This window comes from Atractosteus spatula, unplaced genomic scaffold (genome assembly GCF_055471065.1).
Source record: "Atractosteus spatula isolate fAtrSpa1 unplaced genomic scaffold, fAtrSpa1.hap1 Scaffold_86, whole genome shotgun sequence".
Taxonomy (NCBI): Eukaryota; Metazoa; Chordata; class Actinopteri; order Semionotiformes; family Lepisosteidae; genus Atractosteus; species Atractosteus spatula.
In genome coordinates, this window is record NW_028296919.1 from 144,989 (window position 1) to 152,500 (window position 7,512).

At 45.9% G+C, this 7,512-nt stretch overlaps 3 non-coding genes across 3 annotated transcripts; all 3 read right to left on the reverse strand.

Moving 5' to 3' along the window:
• Window positions 1-205: 205 nt before the first annotated feature.
• trnas-aga (transfer RNA serine (anticodon AGA)) lies at window positions 206-287 on the reverse strand. The gene has a single exon. It is a non-coding gene; the product is annotated as a tRNA-Ser (tRNA).
• A 3,536-nt stretch (window positions 288-3,823) lies between these two features.
• Window positions 3,824-3,905, reverse strand: trnas-uga (transfer RNA serine (anticodon UGA)). Its single transcript has one exon. It is a non-coding gene; the product is annotated as a tRNA-Ser (tRNA).
• Window positions 3,906-6,512: 2,607 nt separating this feature from the next.
• On the reverse strand, window positions 6,513-6,586 carry trnai-aau (transfer RNA isoleucine (anticodon AAU)). Its single transcript has one exon. It is a non-coding gene; the product is annotated as a tRNA-Ile (tRNA).
• Window positions 6,587-7,512: the final 926 nt, after the last annotated feature.

A 7,512-nucleotide genomic window follows, 5' to 3' on the forward strand; every position in this document is an offset into this window, starting at 1 on the left:
ATTGTAAAACAAGTGTAAAAAACAAGACAAAGTGCAAACAGTGCATCAAGACAATGTACAAACAATAGACAATGTGCAAGTAAACATGTAGACATTTCTTTCCAAGGCAGCGGGTACAAGCGATCTCGCGTTTTAAAACCACCAGGAAAAGAAGAAAGGCACTTTTCCTTGCTTGCGCCAGCACACAACGATGTGAGGAGGACACCGTAGTCGGCAGAATTCGAACCTGCGCGGGGAGACCCCAATGGATTTCTAGTCCATCGCCTTAACCACTCGGCCACAACTACAGCGAGCACCGCCGTTGCTGCGTTCTTGCTACAATCTCACATGGATCGCGAGGCGCCGGCGGAAACATTTTTCAAAGTCAGTCTCCATTAAAAAAAAAACCTTTCCAAAATACAAGCCATGCAGACAGACACGCCTCAGAGGACTTAAGGGTGGCTTCATGTGGGAATGATAAAGCCTCCCCGTCTGGACAGGAAAATGGCACTTTGTTAGACACAAAGAAACAATCAACAACAGACAAATGTCCACAAGCATTTAAGAAGCCGCACCATGTTCTTGCTACAATCACACACGGATCGCGAGACGCCGGCGGAAATCTTTTTCAAAGTCGTTCTCCGTTAAAAAAAAAAACCTTTCCAAAATACAAACCTTGCAGACAGACACGCCTCAGAGGACTTAAGGGTTGCTTCATGTGGGAATGATAAAGTCTCCCCGTCCGGACAGGAAAATGGCACTTTGTTAGACACAAAAAAACAATCAACAACAGACAAATGTCTACAAGCATTTTAGAAGCCGCACTTGAAATAGCTCTTATATTCGTGTTAGACGCAGGAATCGCCTTTTTATTGACGTTCTTACGAACACCATGGAAAGCAAAATAAAGCAAAGCAGAGCAGAACAAAACGAACAAAATAAAACCCTCACGTCCTGCACTTGAATATAATGCCGTTACGTGCCGAAGCGGTATTGGACGTCATCCTAGCACTGCAACCCGGGGCGTACGGTATATGGGAACGAGCACACGTCACGAATCGTCTCTAATCACTCCCTGCACTGTAAGGCGCCTTGAAGCGTGCACCCTCAACATTCATCTTTGCGCATCTGTGAAAGGTAAACTCTTGAGCAAACTCTGAACCAGACGCTCAAACTCCAGCTAGGATTAGGGGTCGCATTCCCATGCTACTTGAACACTTTGTTCAAACCAGGCTGTCCGGACATGAGTTGGCGCGCTCCAGATTTTCTTTTTCTTTTTTTTCCCTCGTACTCGAGGGTCATTTTCCTGTTCCACATGCAATTTCAACATCTTCCTTGGGAGATGTCAAGCCAGCAAGCCACTGCTGTGCTTCAGTGGCCGGTGTGGAGTTCAGTGGCCCTGTTGTACACGGAAAGCACATTGAGCTCCTTGGACATGAAAAGTTCCAGTTAAAAGCCATTTGTCATCCTTTCTCTTGGTGTCGATGTTGCTATTGTATGTAAAGGTGGCAACTTGCTCAGCGAGCAGGCGGAGCGCACAGCGAATGCAGATGTGTCTGAGTTGTGTGTCCAAGTGGCTGCAAAAGGACAGAGCTCCTGGCGCGCTGTGGCTTAGTTGGTTAAAGCGCCTGCCTAGTAAACAGGAGATCCCGGGTCCGAATCCCAGCGGTTCCTTTTTTTGTTCTGTCTTCTCGAACAGGACTGGTCATTATGGACAACCGCCTACGGCTAGACTTAATTAAATGCAAGTATTCATTTCCTGTCTTGAACGACTTGTTTTTCTTAGAATGCAACTTGCAAAACATGAAATGCAAACCTTGCTAATCAGCGCTCGCGGCTGGAAAACAAAAAAGAAGTCAGCAATGTTTTTTCTTTAACCTTAACCCTGCTAATGGAGAAGAGTTAAACGACCGAGTCTACGTAGCTTAAACGGTCCGCACGTCGGGTTCTTAGCTGAAAGGGTAGTAAATCAGGCTCACCCAGTCCTTAATCTTTTAAAGAGGATAAAAAATTGAACCTAGTCGCCACATCACATACATCCTGTTCAATGATAAGAAGGTGACATCTGTCCTCGCTCCAGAGTAAATCACACGTTGAGGGCATTTTTTTTCCACTTTACCATGAGTCGGGCTCGGTTGCACACAGGCGAGAGCAGAGCAATGAGGTCACGGGGACAGGGGAGTCACACGCTGGCGGTTTGAACACGCGGAAGATCACTGAGGGATCTACAGTATATGGACCCTCTGTGCGCCACCCGTCCAAACTCTGGACTCTGAATCCTGCCATCCGAGTTTAGATCTCGGCGGAACCTGAGCCGCAGTTCCTTCTTAAAACGTAATCTGGTGAGCATTTCTAGAATCGTACTTGTATAGATGCAGCCTTTAATGTGTTGCTAGGTTAAAATTGATGACTTCTTGAACTTCAGTAGGCAATTGCCCTCTTGATTTCGGATTTAATTGCTTTACTACAGGGGTGCTTTTATGATGACAGAGTCATGTTCAGGTACTTTGCTGGATGGAGGAAGCTCATTTCGGACTCTGTGATCTGCTCACCTGGAAAGGTCTGCTGTACTACTACAAGAGAGAAGTAGAGTCTGGAAGAAGGGACAATTTTATGATGCTTTGGAAGAAAGTGTTTTTTTTTTCTTTGAAATCGAAATGAATCAGAATATCAGTGCAAAGGACAAACTCTTGGTTTGGTTTAAAGAGATATGGTTTTAAACAGACACAATGTAGAAAACAGGTGTTTCTCACTTTTGGAAAAGAATGGACCGGGGGTAATGTTTTACTAGTTGCAGTGCTGAGCTCACTGGGTTGCAGTCGTGCAGTGTGACACCAGGGCCAGTGGCGCAATGGATAACGCGTCTGACTACGGATCAGGAGATTGTAGGTTCGGCTCCTGCCTGGCTCGGGTCACTTTTAAACGCATCAGGCTACTCCCTAAGTAGCCTGTGCTACTTACTGTATGTGGGTGTAATCGTACCCAGTACAAGATTTCCTTCATGTAAATGAACTGCACCTGGGCTCAGTACGGTGCTGAGAGCCCAGCGTTGCTGTTCTAATTAGCACGCACTGCATCGGCTATGAACCCGAACATTTCAATTATTCCGATCAGTAAGTCAACACGTAGTCCACATGAAAGGTAGAAATATTCTCTTGTCTGTCTCTTGTTTGTATATAACTGAATGTCCCTGACAATGTACTGTTAGTTTTAATTGAAGAACGGCATTTGTGTTCAAATATAGCAGACAAGTTTACGTAACTGCTCATGCGACACTCAGTTGTAATTAGTCAAGAAATAAAGTCGAACAACAGCTGAGGGTTTGAATGTGAACGTATCAGATTGCAGCGCCTTTTACTTCCATTGACAAATGATAGAGATTCGAAGAGAGATCCTTCAGACTGGCAAGCAAACCCACGGCTTTTTCGGTTTTCTATCTAGGCAACGTTGGTGTCTGCAATAGCATAAATGAAAGCACGATGCAATTTCTGTGGCTACATTTGTTGCACTTCATGCACAGTAAGAGTGTTTCTAACACCAAATAAAAACTCAACAATTAGCGATCACGCCTTCTCCTCAGTTAACCCACTGAAACCCTCGCTGATAAGAATTCTTTACTGCGTGCTTTACGAGCACCTATCTTGTCGGTTCTTTGAGCTTTATTGATCCGATTTTCAAAGGCATAAGTAGAGCACCAGACGTGCGAACGCAAAATGTGTGGTTATCTGAAGAATTGATTTCCATGGCAGCGGGTCCAAGCGATTTAGCGTTTTTATAGTACCAGAAAAGGAGAAGCGGCACTTCGCCTCTGCCGCGCAGGCACACTACAATGTGCGGCAGCCGCCGTAGACGGCAGGATTTGAACCTGCGCGGGGAGTCCCCACCAGATTTCAAGTCCATCGCCTTAACCACTCGGCCACGACTACGGCAAGCTTGCCACTGCCGCATTCCTCCTATAATCTAACACGAGTGCGAGGTGGCTGGGGAAACCTTTTCAGAGTCGCTCCCCGTTAAAAAAAATACCTTTGACAAAATACGTGCCGGCAGACAGACACGCCTCCGAGGGTTTAAGGGTGGCTTCACGTTCAAAGGATAAAGTCTCCCCGTCCTGATGTCAAAATGCAACTTTGGCAGACAGAAAAAACATCAACAAACCACAAATGTGGACAAGGATTTTACAAGCTGCACCACACTGCACTTTGAAAAGCATTTAAATTAGTGTTAGACGCAGGAATTGCCTTTGGTTTACGCGCTTACGAAAGCCCTCAGCTCCTGCAGTTGAATATAATGCCGTTACGTGTCGAAGCAGTAACGTACGTCATCCTACCACTGCAGCACGGGGAATATAGGGAAATGAGCACACGCTACGAATCGTCTCAATCACTCCCTAGAGTTGTAAGGCGCATTGAAGGGTGCACCGCCATCATTAATCGTTGCGCCTCTGTGAAAGGAAAGCTCTTGAGCAGTTTTGAAACAGCTCGGATGAAACACTTGATTGCTTCCATGTGCATCTGGAGTTCATTTCTTATTTTCACTTCACGCCGCCCAAAGCATTTCTAAAACAGGAGATTCGCGTTTGGGAATGCGCCCTGCCCTAAAAATAAAACAGGTCTACGGGTCTGAAACCTGCTCCACAGAAAACAGTTTTGTTGCGCTTTTGATCAAAGGGAGATTCGTTGTTCTTACTTTTTGATGACATAACATCCAAAGGGGCTTCTTTGGAGCTGAATTCCAACCAGCATCCTAAAGTTTCTTGGTGGTATCCTTTACAGTCCTCTGTTCGGTCGACAAGGGACTGAAGTGGGCAGCTTTCCTCACACATGCAGTGCAATGTACTGTAGTGTTCCCGTTCACTGAATTCGCAGTTCTGCATCAGACCTCTAACTCGTTTCCTAAGTCTTGGTCAGCTTGAATTTAAGCCACGAACCATGCTTCTACTGTATAAACGTCTAGAGGAATCACAAACTATTTGAGAGGCCATCATTCCAGGGGGAACTGACAAAGTCTATCTCTAAACACCTAGCGCAGTCTCTCGAGAGACTGTCAAAAATCTCTTTCTCCATTTGCGTTGCAAGTAAATGGAAACACAGTCTCAACCCAGAGTCACTTGGCAGTAGCGGCACTTAACCACTGTTATTGTCACTGCTTGATACCAACGTTAGCCTACTATACCATGTTCAGCCACCGCTGGAAAACGTACTGCTCTAGTACCACACGTGTCAGACATGGAGAGCAACAAGTGTGTGATTTGAACCCATGCATGCAGAGCACAATGTATTAGTAGTCCATCACCTTAACCACTCAGCCACGACTACAGCAAATGCTGTTATTGCTGCATTCTTGCTACAATCTCACATGGATCGCGAGACGCCGGCGGAAATCTTTTTCAAAGTCGTTCTCCGTTAAAAAAAAAAACCTTTCCAAAATACAAACCTTGCAGACAGACACGCCTCAGAGGACTTAAGGGTTACTTCATATGGGAATGATAAAGTCTCCCCGTCTGGACAGGAAAATGGCACTTTGTTAGACACAAAAAAACAATCAACAACAGACAAATGTCTACAAGCATTTTAGAAGCCGCACTTGAAATAGCTCTTACATTCGTGTTAGACGCAGGAATCGCCTTTTTATTGACGCTCTTACAAACGCCATGGAAAGCAAAACAAAGCAAAGCAGAGCAGAACAAAACGAACAAAATAAAACCCTCATGTCCTGCACTTGAATATAATGCCGTTACGTGCCGAAGCGGTATTGGACGTCATCCTAGCACTGCAACCCGGGGCGTACGGTATATGGGAACGAGCACACGTCACGAATCGTCTCTAATCACTCCCTGCACTGTAAGGCGCCTTGAAGCGTGCACCCTCAACATTCATCTTTGCGCATCTGTGAAAGGTAAACTCTTGAGCAAACTCTGAACCAGACGCTCAAACTCCAGCTAGCATTAGGGGTAGCATTCCCACGCTACTTGAACACTTTGTTTACGCTCAGTGCTGGATTTTGGGAACTTTAGGACGAGTGGGACTTTTCTCCTATCTGTCAATTCGTTTTGTTTTGGAGACTCTTGGCTGTCTGTGTTGTATAGTGCAGCGTGAAGAAAACGTTTTCGAAAACTGTGCCGGCTCAAAAGTTGTAAGAAATCCTCTCCAGCTCTTTTAAGTCTCTTCAGTTTTGTCATTTAAAGTGAAACTAGATGTATAACTGGAGCCTCACTTATGCAAATATTGCAAATTTACATAAGTGAGGCTCCAGTTCGACATCTAGTTTCACTTTATATGACAGAAGTACATCAGACTGTGCCGGACTGGGGGATCACTTCCGGTTATTTTTACCATCTTAAACATTTGAAATCCTCCCCTAGGCAATTGTGACACTTCATCTTGGCTCCACCTAGGACACTCTTCAATCTTCCATCACTTCTCTCTTCTCCCACAACACTCTCGTCTGTCGGCAGTATGTGGCGTCTTTGAATTACCACCAATCTCACCACAGCAAGAAAGCAACGGGTTTTGGCAAGAGAGGAGGAGACTACCTGGCCCGAACGGGGATCGAACCCGCGTCCTTGGCGTTATTAGCACCACGCTCTAACCAACTGAGCTAACAGGCCTCGTGCCCGCTGTCCTCTCTGTGCTGCAAAAAATGGAATTCAGGGAAGTTTCTTTTGTCCTTCTTTGAATAGAAAGCCCTGCGATTCAGTGTACGGGCTTTCTCGTGCTGTTTAATTGTTCTTGTAACCCAAATCCTACACTGGCCTGAAGTGCCCCCCCATTTCACAGCATTTTTCAGCTGATTTCAAATGTACCTAAAGGAGAAGCATTATTGAAGACCATCAATTACCAAGAGCTTTTGTCAAAGGTTTTGGTGGTCACTTTTAATGACCACAGAGAGCTATGACCTCGGTTTTACATCTCATCCAAAAGACGGCGCCTTTTTACCACACAGCGTCTCCGTCACTATACTGGGGCATTGGGACCCGCACAGACCTCAGGGTGAGCACCCCACAGCTGGCTCCATTAACACCGCTTCCAGCTGTAAGCTTTGCTTTTCCCTGTAGGTCACCCTCATCCGGGTACTGACCTGGCTCACACCTTCTAAGCTTTAGTGGGTTTTCAGTTGCGAGTTGAAAGGGGATGCAAGTGATGGAGCCGCTCGCTGCAAAAGCCACTGGATTGGCCGGGAATTGAACCCGGGCCTCCCGCGTGGCAGGCAAGAATTCTACCACTGAACCACCAATTCACGCTGCAAGGGGTTCCAAAAAAGACGCTTTTTTACCACTCTGTGCTGGATGTTGGGTCCCAAGGGAACTTCTGGACGAGTGAGAATTTTCTGCTATCAAAATTTGGTTTCGGAGACTTTTGGCAGCCTACAGATGCAGCCATTCAAAATGCGCGGGCGATACCGCGTTATTTTGCGGTACGCTGTACGCAGTCTACCGCAAGCTACCGATAAATACCGCGAGTTACCGTAAATTCTCCTATAATACGACAAGCAAAATAATAGTATCCGGAATTTCCGCAAGGTGGAGCTAATAAA